Source organism: Saccoglossus kowalevskii, chromosome 18 (assembly GCF_978046115.1).
Source record: "Saccoglossus kowalevskii chromosome 18, keSacKowa6.1, whole genome shotgun sequence".
Classification (NCBI taxonomy): domain Eukaryota; kingdom Metazoa; phylum Hemichordata; class Enteropneusta; family Harrimaniidae; genus Saccoglossus; species Saccoglossus kowalevskii.
The window spans coordinates 27,838,548-27,851,991 of record NC_140658.1 but is presented as its reverse complement, the minus strand read 5'-3'; the positions used below and the strand labels follow the sequence as shown (position 1 = coordinate 27,851,991).

Below are 13,444 nucleotides of genomic sequence, written 5' to 3'. Positions count from 1 at the left end.
TAAAACACATTACTAAATGGACCATTCATAGTAAACAGTTAAGAACGTAGTGTAGACGAAAACAAATGTTTTCATATACTCCATACTGTAGACCAAATCGGATTATGATAAACCATTGTTGAGTATGCAAGACACGTGAATCAAAACCACTAATACGCATGCGCAGTGGTTGTTAAACAACCAGTGCACATGCGTATTAGATACTGTTATCAGGTTGTTTCATGGAAATCAGATTTGTGCTAGAAGAACTACGTTTTTCAGTTTACTACGTCAGTGAAAATTTACAAAATATAGAATATATAGAATTGTGCAAACCTTTCTATTTGCACAGTTAGGTTGCCGATCTTTGTGTTTTAATACAAAAGTGCTGACTCTAACTCAGTTGTTCAAATTTCAATTCTATTAAATGTTCAGTCTGTGTTCATGTGCGATAAGACTGCGATAATTTAATGCATACTGTCTGCATATGCTGAACTTTTTTTAAATCGCGCTCTAATAATGATAGTTTTGTGAGATTTAGTATATTCAAGAAGGGTATTATTAAGTATTTTTATATGTAGGTTGTTACAGTAATACTTTTATTGAAAATACTTTTTTATTTGCTACGCATTTACTAGAATGTAAACAGTACACAGAACACAGAGATGACATATATAATATCCTTAAAGAAATTAACAGTGATTACCAAAACTTAAACAAAAAAGAACAATTTAAACTTGTACTACAGTCACCAAATACAAACCATCTCATCACTCTCTGCAAATATTTAGTTAAATATAAACAAGACTAATTCTTTTATTTTGTCATGTTCTTTTATATCTTATACATATTCTGTGCTGCATACAGTGATACTTACATATCACAGTATTTTAATATTTCTTATATTATTAATAATTGTGTGTAGTATTTTTGTCGTTCATCAATTTTGAGTTCGTTTTTAAATCAATTTTTACATTTCATGTAATTTTATTATTTACTTTATTAATCTGAAAACCTAAAAAGAAATGTTAACTCTTTCTTTACGGTATTAATAAAGCATTATTCTATTCTATTCTAACGTAATAATAATTACTTTTATTGCGTATTTACATTTAACATAGTTTGATTGACGACAGCCTGCCATTGAGTACGATTACAATGGTATTTTACTCGAAACGCCGCTTGCGTGAATCCTCTGAGCTCGTAACAGAACCCGCCTTAGAAAACGATATTTAAAACACTCGCGGAGATGGGGGATTCGGCGGGGAAAGGGTGGCAGGGGTAATTATTGTTACAGGTTCAAGAATATCTTTTTTTCAATTTAAAATGCCGCCCTCAGTGGTGGGTTCTATTTTTAGATCGGGAAATTCCCTTATGCTTGTTGGTGGAAGACATTAGATTGATTTGGCAATGATCACCGAAATAGAGCGACATGTCCAGTTGTTTGCAGGTAAATTACATGTAAAGTATTTATAAGGCGTTATGTAATAATATTGTATAATTTTGATCGTACATCATGCATGCCACTGCCAGGTACAGACGGCCATTGTTGTACAACTTATGGTATAATTTTATTTTGGACGCTCGAGCATTGTTGACTTTAAAAAGAATACGCGATGACTCACTACCTCCATGCATGGAAGGTACTAAGGTTAGTACCTTGCATGGTATGACCATGCACCCACCAACAAAACCTACCCGTTATATGGATGGGCAGACTCTCAGGTTACTGGACTTGTTGTTATTAGATAATGAGCATAATGTTGAGAATATTATATATGGTAATCCCATTAAGTGATCATGTTTCTGTAATGTCTGAATTGAAGTATTCTTGTCTCGTGAATAAGAATAATTCTGTTCATTATAATTTTTACCGGGGTAGATATAATGAAGCTAGAGTTATACTTGGAAGTGTTGACTGGAGACCCTGGATATCATTGATGGATGGGATTTGTTTGATGAAAATATGAACAATTGCATTAAATGTGTGATCCCAATTGCTAAGTCTAGTGGTAGGAAAAAACAATTTATTCAAATGAACATCTCCATATATAGAATTAGACGTCATTGATATGCTAATGTGATGTCATATACACTACATATCCAAGTCATCTGGACCTGATAATTTTCATTCTAGATTTCTTAAAGAGGTGGCAAATGTCATCTATGAACCCTTATTTGTTATCTTCCGAAAATCTGTTGGCGAAGGTACTGTTCCAAGTGCACGGTAAGGCTAATGTTACTTGTATTTTCAAGAAGGGTGATAGGTCTGATCCTGGAAACTACTCACCTGTGAGTTTAACGTCTGTGAATTTTAAACTCTTAGAAAAACTTTGAGATCAGCTGATCAGCTGTGACTCCCCCGTTCTTGATAATTTAAAAGTAAGTTGTCTCCTATATGCAGATGATGTTGTCATTTTATCTAAATCTGCTAGGGGGCTACAAAACTGTTTAGACAACTTAAAAATATATACGTCAAAATGGCGCCTGGCTGTTAATATGGAGAAAACAAAGGTTATTGTATTAAATAAATCACACAGAGCCCTGAGCAATAATATATTCTTCTTCGCTGAAAAAGAAATTGCCATAGTTAAGCAAATTAATTATCTGGGTATAACTATAAGTGCTAATGGCAAACATAAAGAGGGTATCAATAATTTAAAAAATAAAGGGATGAAAGCTCTCTTTGCTTTGAAATGCAAACTCGGTTATGACAACTCACTAAACATACCCCTCCAACTATCTTTATTTGACAAACTGATAAGACCAATTATTGTATATGGTAGTGATGTTTGGGGTGATGAAAGCACAACTAAGTCTGCAATTGAGGATGTCCATCTTTCATTTTGTCGGTTCATTCTTGGTCTCTCCAAATTCACACCAAAAATGGCTGTTTATGGTGAGCTAGGAAGGTACCCCATTGACTGTTTTACCAAGAAACAACGACTTAAGTATTTCAACCGGGTAACAAACTCTGATAACACATTATTAAGAGAAGCCTACTTAGTAAATAAGAATGTAAAAAGTAAATGGTTTACAAGTGTAGAAACCCTCATGCAAGATATTGATGTTATTACCATTGTAAACTCAAGTGAAATAATAAATAAGAAAAATTTAGACTTTATTCATAAAAAAATAAACAAATCATTTGAGAACCAATGGATCTTAGACATGCATAATGATAATAGAAAACAAACCTTGGCTAAAAACAAACTAAGAACATACAGACTTTTCAAACAAGATTTAAGAAAATTACCTAATTAATATGCAGAACCATGGTCTTAGAAGGTTAATTGCAAAATTCAGGACAAACAACCATGACCTTAAAATTGAGAAAGGCAGACATAATAATATGCCACTGGATAAAAGAACATGTGGTATGTGCAGCCAAAATATAATTGAGGATGAGCAACATTTTATAATGAAATGTCCAGCTTACAGTCACCATAGGGACAAATTATTCCTGACTGCACAAAATAAAGTTCCAAATTATGATAAAGAAAATAGTCAGAATAAATTCATTTTGATTATGGGAAACCATACTCTAGCACCAGCCTTAGCTGTCTTCTTAAAAAACAGCTATGGAACAAAACAGAAACAACTATCAGTGTATTAGGCTACATTTTGTGTTCATTCTATATTCTGTATTCACCATTGGCTGCAAATTGTCTTTATTGTTTTTGATTTGTATTATATTTTTAGAAAAGTTTTTATTTTTTGTTTTCCTTTTTAGATTGTAGTTTTTAGCTCCCGTGAAACGGAGCTTATGTGGTACCGGTGTCTGTGACTCTGTGACTAAAATTTGTTCCACTGATAACTCAAGATCTACAATTTCAATTCAAATGAAATTTGGCACACAGCTAATATATAATGAGTAGATGCGCTGATTAGATTTTGGTGTAATTCCATGCGTATTGGCATATTTGTTTTAATGAATGGGCTTCTAGACCAATATCTCAGACTTGTTTTGACTGATTATATTCAAATTTTAAATATTCATTATACATCATGTCATAGATAAACGGATATATTGGTTTGACGATCCTATTCAAAATGGCCGAATGGTGGTAATTTTTGTGCTAAAAAATCATCAAATATCAAGCATTTCTGGCATTTATAGATGGATTTCGTTCAAACTTGGTACATACATTAGACATTACGGGTTCCTGATGCACGTCATTTTATTTTTCAGATTGGATTCAAAATGGCTGACTGGCGGCCATTTTGTTTTAATGATTGGGCTTCTAGAGCCATATCTCTGAAATGCTTTGACTGATTATATTCAAATTTTATATATTCGTTATACATCACGTTATATATATACATGTATTCAAAATGGCTGATTTTGAATGCTGTTCCAGAGCAATATCTCTCAATATGGACAAGTACTTGTTTGACGATCAGATACAAATGTCAATTTTAATGTTAAAAAATCATATTCCTGACATGATTATATTCCAGCCATATTACTATAAACAAAACTATTTATCTTAAATTTGATAACTAACGGGGACTGTGCCATGCATGGCTTGTTAATTTATAACTTAGAGTCTTTAAAGTTTCTTAACAAATATTTGACTCGGGTGAGTACCGGTAGCCTAATTTGCATATTGCAATAACGTTTTCTGTCGCAAAAAAAAACTGGTAATATTTCATTGGAAGGTCTGCAAATTTGGGAATTTTAGTATATAATGATTTATTATATCATGATGGATGTTATTTGAGCAGATACAGCGACTAAAAACGTAAAATGTATGTGAGTATTGGGAGTATGCATGTGCAGTTACAAGAGTGATACGGCCATTTTTTCAGTTTGACGAAAAGGCAGTACCCTTTCCGATTTTCATGAACGCAAGTTCAATTTCACTTTGTGCATCATATTCATCAATAGACAAAATCGAAGACAGGTGACGTACAACTTTCTGCCAATCTTGATTCGTAAATGTGCTGATTACATGTACAGTGTTCTCCTCGGGCCTGCGTCGCTTAGACAATAGCCGCATAACTTTTGTTTCGCCCCCGATTCTGCAGTGTTCTCATCAGGTCATAGTGATCACTACTATTGGGTTCAAAAATTATTTATGATCATTCAAAATATTGTGGCCATGGTTGTCGGTTCAACCCAGTACTGACCTTCACCGCTATTGCGACGCCACCAGCAGAGAAAAGGAAAGCTGAATCCCTGCGTCTACACTTAATCCATGTATAAGGTAGACACCCGACAGCAACAGCAAGGAAGTTTGTCAGTTTTATTCAAGATATAAATTTTCTATTTTACGCATTGGAGCTACACAACGTGACTGAAAGCACTTCCAATGTAATCTAATTTGTAAACAATCTCTTTGCACACGACTCCCAGTGTCTTCTCCTCGAGCAGACAGTAATGTTTCACATTTGTTTTCGTATGGTTTCCATCTTACTCAAATAAAACGAAGCAGTTGATTCCTATTTTACTTATTGTTTATTCTTGTTTGATATTTTTAAACAAAAATGCACTCATTAAACAAATAGTAAATATGCAAGTTTTTTGTTTTTGCCAAACGATGACAAGGAAGACAAAATGACGGTAGTTTTGTGTAGGGTCGATCGCGATCTTCAGTTTGTATCAAAAGCACGTCTCACAAATGAAATATTTTTTTTGAGTGATAATTTGATAGCAATTAAACAAATTTCAATCGTTGGCGTATGTAAGGGCTGGATCTCTTACTTTCAAGGGCTCAAAGTCCGGATGAACATTAAACTATGATGTTTTTATTTATCTGTTCTAGGTACATTGTATGTTGTACAGACTTTTTAGTTGTACTATTTTGATATTTTAATTTCAAGAATCTGTCAAGGAAACAATCTGTTGTTACTTTACATGTTCACGTAGGTTTAATTTAGCAGATTTTACTTGTCAGCGAAAATAGCGAAATTTGCCCATTGCGTCAGGAAGATCTATCCCAATTTGCTGCACTGAGGTTAATTGCGGTTTTTATTACTCCATCGCTGATGACACTAATTACCAAGAATTAAAAAAAACAAGTGAAATTAAGTCGCATTGGGAAAAAAAACCATAAGAAAATCAAAGCAAAAATTATTCAACTGCAGACGAGACAAACCCCGACCTCTAGAAATACCTCATTCATAGAGTGCCTCATTAGTGCCCTTTGTTTACAAGTATAGTGTCCTTGCATGTTTTTCAAAATGCCCATATCAAAATCATGTGTTTCCATATACAGTATGTCATAGATTCTCAGACATCTTGATCAATTTTATTGATGGATTGACATGCAATTACATTAACTTATTAGGCAAAGCCTATACCTTTATAATACATGCTCTGATCACACGGGAGCTATTTACAGTTTAACTTTGATTTAATTTCTTTCTGTAAGACCCTTTTTATCCTAAAAAAAATAAAAAAAAAATAAAAAAAAATACGAGTCATATGAAAGTAAATAACTTACTAACTGATTGTCCGTTTGGATTTAGGGGGAAACGTGGTACTATTCTCCAGCTTCTAACAGTTTTGGAGGATTAGACTTACTAGTATGCTATGTACAGGGATGACAAGTGGATGTGATTTATTTAGATTTTCAAAAAGCTTTTGATACTGTTCCCCATAAAAGACTAATACATAATTTGGAAGCATATGGATTTGGTGGATCACTTCTTAGATAGATTGAGGACTTTTTGAGATCATTCTCTGGTTGGTTACCTGTAGTGAGTAGCATAACTGCAAGGTAGTGTTCTGGGGCCACTTGTTTTTGTACTTTTTATTAATGATCTGTCAGATGTGGTTAATTCAGTGTGTAAACTCTTTGCAGATGACACAAAGTTGTACAAGTGTATTTTTTGTCACCTGGATCAAATAGAACTTCAGAATGATATTTTCAGTCTTTGTGAGTGGTCAAGAAAATGGTTATTAGAATTTCATGTTAAAAAGTGTAAGGTGATGCAGTTTGCCAAGAAGGACTTTGATGATTATAGTTATAGTATGTATAGCAAAGAAGGTGTAGTGTTCCCTATCGATATGGTTAATGAAGAAAAGGATCTTGGTATTGTATTCCAGAACAATCTTAAATTTAGTAAACATATTGCTAAAGTTGTGAATAGTGCTAATAGAATGTGTGGTCTTATCAATCGTTGCTTTAGGCATTTGGACCAATCATTAATTGCATTCATGCACAGCTCCTTAGCACGGGCTAAGAGGTCAAATTCCTTAGCCCGTGCTAAGCAAACGTGCGTGAACGCTTAGCAAGGGCTAAGGAATGCTAAGTACGGGCCAAATCTGATCCAAATTTAAGACGCGGTCTAGACCCTTAGCAAGGGCTAACGAAGTGTGTGCAAACGCTAAGCGCCCTCTAGAGCACACAGCAGCTCCAATCGTAGACAAAATAAATTTGGTTTGCTGTCTACGACATGCATTAATAAAACTCTGTATTCTGTTACGCCGTTGTATACTGTTTCTGTGCATCCACATAAATTGGGTCCATCTTCTCTCGCGTTCCTGTGCACGTCGCACATGTCAGCAGCAGAAATAGAACCTCGCGTGTGTCATCCATTTTTCGTTCGTATATAGCAGCTTGCCAAAGGTCACCGACTGATGCCGCCCCTTAGCCCGTACTAACGACTGGCCCTCCCTGTGCGTGGACGCAATTGGGTCTAGCCAAAATGCAAATATGCTAGATAAGCCTAAATTGGCTTAAATCTTAGCCCGTACTTCGTGTAACGTGAACACAACTATCATTTACTAAATTGTACAAGGCATTGGTGAGGCCCCACCTTGATTATGATGATAGCGTATGGTACCACCTTAGAAAGCAAGATGAGAGAACTGTGGAAAATGTCCAAAGAAGATTCACTCGCTGTGTAACTGGGTTGAGTGATTTATCGTATGAGGGAAGATTATCTGCATTGAATCTACCTACACTTTTATTTGCAATACCATTCCATGTTTGTGTTACATAAGTCTATGGGAGGAACCATAGCTCTTCTGTGTAGATAAAAATCCGAATGTCTGAAAATAGCAAATTTAATGTATCAGAAAGGACTAAAATACCATCGCTAAAACTAAAGACTGACACACAAAAAAGCTATGCACCCACAGCTACATGACTCCATAAACACACCCTTTTTTAATTTGTTTGTATTTAGTATCAGCACATGTCAGAATTACTGGCAGACACGATGTAATTCAGTTTGCGCATGCGTAACCATCCATGCAACGGGTGAGGGTAGGACAGAAAGATAAAGTTGAAAATTTTCAGAGGCTTATACGAGTTAGTTGAAAGATGATGGTCCTTTTATTTGAGGTGATTTTTTATGCTGCGAGTTAGGAATACAGACAAGTGGTGTCATATGACTCTGTATGATTGGAACATTAAAAATTTATCCTTCTGATTTGTTGATGTCAGGCAAGCGATAACGATGCACACGCTATCAATTTGGGAATCAGGAATTCTCGGGTGCGAACACCCAGGCATTTTCAACGCCTGGCAACCACAACCAGTGAAAGCAACGGTTGAAAACAGGACCAAAACATATGCTGAGATTTGTACCTAACAAAAGGGTAAATCTAAATAAATATGCTTGGATACTGTAGTAATGAGTAAAATGAATGCAGAACATTGTCTGTCCACATATTTATGTGCTGCTGCAATCGGTTTCTTCTTGCAATGCTACGTCAACATGAAAAACTAACTAAGTGTTCTTTAAAACCATCTTTGCCGTTCATGTGCACAATGACTCATTCCATAAATACATGTAGCATAATAGAAAATGGATATGATTTTATTAGAGTAATTATTATTATCACACGATGGGCATCTTTTGCAGTAAAAACAGGTATTTCAAAGTCACTGTGATAAATTTCACAGTTAGGTGAATATTTGTTCACAATTCTATAGATCTTTTATTCCAACCACCAATTAGATATTGTGTCATAGCAATTAGGTGTTCAGTGACCTACGTGTCAGGTCACTTTTAAAGATGGCTATGTAAATACCGCTGTTGGATACGCTCTTCACAAAAATTCCGTTTCTTTCTTGAATATTGACGATATTATTTTCCTGTCAAGAATTTTTACATGTGAATTCATTTATTAACTTAGTGTAGTTTAGTTAGTTTAGTGGTGTAGTTTAGCGTTGTGACGTATGACAGGGACAAGATCTGGTCTAATACTGTCTGTAGTTGTCACGACAACGATGATTATAGGGTGACAATGTCATACTCGCTAATAACAATGGCTAAAATACCGACCCAAAATGGATGCAATAGAAAAGTTTGTCATAGATCAGGTAAACCCCAAGACAAAGAGAAATGATTTAAATGATACCTCTGTAGAAAGCGGCTGTAAAGCTGAGCATACCGGTTGTGGGACAGTTGTATGTGTTCAAACAATGCATTAGCCGTGGACCGGATGTTACTCCCAACAAGACATAATCGGTAATGAAACAAAATACATTCTGTTGAAAGATTCCTTCTTGAATTTTTTTTTTTTCATTTCCAACAAATGTGTACACTTCCTGATACATCTTTGCCAGCCAAGGTTTGTTTATTCAGTCATCACTTTACACCGAACACTGAGCATAATTATCTAGAATGGAAACAAAAAATAAGTAAATCATAATGATTAGAACACTGTAAACATTGTATAACGGTCACCGCCGCACGGCATCCTCACAAAATATTGGAGCAAAAAAATATTTCCTGATCAATTGCAATGTGTTCCAAATAACAAATATTATATTTCAGTCCAAATCAGCTCAAATACTTTAATAAAGAGTTATTGTACAAAATATGCATACATTTTGATGAATATTTACAGCTACAGCTTCAATACCATGTTGACATGGCACAATCGTCAACAAAACATCACCCATCGCACGTCTCTATGGCAAGTGACTGGAAAAAAATATGGTGTTTGGTCGAACCGTTTGAAAAATAATCGTCACTCCTGGAATAACAATGCAAAATAACAACCTAAGCTGGAACCAATATAAACATAAAAATCATAGAAGACTTTCATTGAATTTGACAATGTTTTTCCATTTCATTTTCATCACTAACATTGGTATAATCCGCCATTTTATTTGAGCGTGTTTGTGACCTGACTCTGCCCGGTGATATTATCAGGTTCACTATAGGAGGTACGTGATTAATTGACTAAACCAGTCAGAGGAGGTCTTGTTGAAATCTCGTTACATAGGCATTGGTTCAGATGTATGTTAAAAATATATACCGAATCACAAGTACATAGCAAAAGCATAAAAAATAACATATAAAATAATTAAAAAAGAATAGTAAAAGTAAAATAAATATATAAAATACATGCCGTACAATGCATCAGATTTTAATCAGAAAATACATTATTTGTTTAATTTGCCCTTTAATCTTTGGTGCAAGGTGGACCATGGTACTTGGAGTAACAACGGCATTTGCACACATTAGAGGTCCAGTGTTTGCTATGCATTGCCATTTTGAATATTACACAGTCTGGTAAATAATTATTATTTTTTTCATTGTTTCAAATCCCAAATTATGCTGAATCTTAAAGTGTGGTGCATGTTTCGAATTTCATGTATTTTACACAATGTTGTATGCGTTGTTATGAACCCCATATCTAACGTGGTGCTGAACAACGACCACTGCTCTTTAACCATAATTTCTCCGTCCAATACTAAATTCTCTGTGGAATGTTACCGGTTATGTATTGCCTTCATCATCATATTATATATTCAGAAATAAGAAAAATGTATTTTTATTTTGTGATCAGTCTATATTACATGCACATTTCAGGGTGTGGGCAAACTGATTTCATATAAGATAAAATGTTACAAATTAGAGAATTCATAAACACAAGTAGTTTTGGTTTTTATTATGGTAAAAGACATAAAACTGTGGTCGTTATATACTTTTTATAAATCAAAATGGATGTTTGAATTTAAATTTACCAATCCAGAAACTATAGTGCGACATCGTTAGTTCTAATTAATATTAATGAAATAGTTATCCAATTATCCAATCAGCAAGCGCCTTATTTTAGGTAGTCAAAATTGCTATGTTATGTGAAGGTATGTGGGTACATTATGGGTATAGACTGAACCCTGAGCCAATCACCATTAAATATTAGAATTGAAATGAAAGCTACTGATCAATCTGTATGCATGTGTTAGAATCACCACAAAAATGTGTGTGTTTACAGATAGTGAACGTATGATTCTGAGATTTAAAGAAATAAGTAAATCACATTGTTTTTAGTAAAATTCAAAGGCTCACAACACCATGGATTTTTAATCAAAACAATACAATTTATTTCCGTAAATCATCAGGTATGTGTACTATGTTAAACCATGAATTTGGCAAGTTTTACTAGTTTTTATAGTAGAATTCACAATTTTATAGTAGAATCCCCAAAGTCCGAAAACAGGGACTTATAATTTGGGTTCGTTCCGTCCGTTCGTTCGTACGTCTGGAGCTATATTCAAACTTTACATGAAGACCATACATAATTTTGTACAAAGATAGTATACCAAGATGATTTTTGTGATTCACTTCAATATGGCTGGCCGACACCAATTTACATGTAAAAGCGCTAAATCGTCATTTTTACATATCATGGCCGATTTGGATCAAACTTGGTATGATGATCATACATATTTGGTTATAGGTGCTTGTCATACTTTTTTCGTGATTCAAAAAAATATGGCCGACTGACGGCCATTTTGTTTTTCACGGTACCCATACTACTTTCTCTTGAATGCCATGAACGTTTCTGTTTAAATTTAGTACAAAGATAGTATACTAAGAGATACATATGCACCAACATTATTTTTGTGATTCAATTCAATATGGCTGGCCGACACCCAATTTACATGTTAAAGCGCTGAATTGTCATTTTTACATATCCGGAGCTGTTTCTCAGAGATGACTGGGCCGATTTGGATCAAAGCTGGTATGGTGATCATACATATTGAGTTATAGGTGCACGTCATATTTTTTCCATGATTCGAACAAATATGGTCGACTGGCGGCCATCTTGTTTTTCATGGTACCCATACTACTTTCTCTTGAATGCAATGAACGTTTCTCTTTAGATTTGTACAAAGATAGCATACTAAGGGATACATGTGCACCAACATTATTTTTGTGATTCGATTCAATATGGCCGGCCAATGTCCAATTTTCAGGTAAAAGTGCTAAATCGTAATTTTTGCATGCCCGGAGCTGTTTCTCAGAGATGACTATGCCAATTTGGATCAAAGTTGGTATGATGACCATACATATTCGGTTATAGTTGCATGTCATATTTTTTCTGTGATTAAAACTAATATGGCTGACTGGTGGTCATTTTGTTTTTCATGAAACCCATGCCTCCTTTCCCATGAATGCAATGAACATTTCTGTTTAAATTTTGTACAAAGACAGTATACCAATAGATACATCAACATGAACATTATTTTTGTAATTTGACTCAATATGACTGCCCAGCACTTGTGAAAAAGCACTAAATCATAATTTTTTACAAATCCATCTTCTATTAATGGTTTCAATCTAATCTCAATAACTTTATCAGCATCAAATTGATATGTCAGATCACAAAATTTTGGACGGGGACTGTGTCATTAACAATGACTTGTTGATAAGTAAATTAGACAGTTTATAAACAAAGAAATTGAACGATTCTGAGAAAAAGTGTTGGTTACAAAAATAAAAGGCATGACAATGCAACAAGGCAAGGAGTGTTATAACAGATATATACCCACAGTTTTGGTGAAATTTACTAAAATGGAATCATCTTGGTACTATGCATGCAAGAAACGAACAAACATACTGAAGAACATGGAGTGTATAGCAGCGAGATGTGCTCAGTTTGTGCCATAAAAAGGAATTATCATTATGGCTTTGTCAATTTGTTGAAGTGTATGGGTCGACTTGGACTGACTGTTAACTAGAAAATTACTCTTTCCTTGTTCCAAACAGTTCCCATTTACTATTTTCTATGTTCTCAACAATGCCTATTTACTAGGAAAGTACTGTTTTCAAAACAAGGTTGTTCTCACATGATCCAAGTGGAGAGTACAACTTTCCTCGCACTATTTAAAATTGGACATTTTTTTGAGCAGCAACACTCTTAATTCAAACCAACAATTTCCAGATTGACGAACTGTGTGGACAGAGGCTCTAGCAGCTGAGATTGTTAATGTGGGGCTAATACCTGCACTTGGCCAATAGTTGAAGAAAAACGTTCTTCGTCAACTCCAGATGTTGCAAATGTACAAATGAAATAATTAATAAGTAACTTTTGTAATTGCTTTTTTCAACAGATAACAACGAATTGAAAGAATTCTGTGAAGATGTCGGATATTGAACCTCACATTGACAAATATTTCATTGAGAATGAAAATGATACAGGAACTTATCAGTTTAAGGTTTCGCAAAAACTTTTCCTAAACGATGACCAACAATATGCACTATCATC

General features: G+C 34.5%; 1 long non-coding RNA gene across 1 annotated transcript; it reads left to right on the top strand.

Moving 5' to 3' along the window:
- The first annotated feature begins 1,356 nt into the window (after positions 1-1,356).
- LOC146731999 (uncharacterized) lies at positions 1,357-13,333 on the top strand. Its single transcript, XR_014927094.1, has 3 exons — positions 1,357-1,429; positions 2,117-2,206; positions 13,290-13,333. It is a non-coding gene; the product is annotated as an uncharacterized LOC146731999 (long non-coding RNA).
- The last annotated feature ends 111 nt before the right edge of the window (positions 13,334-13,444 follow it).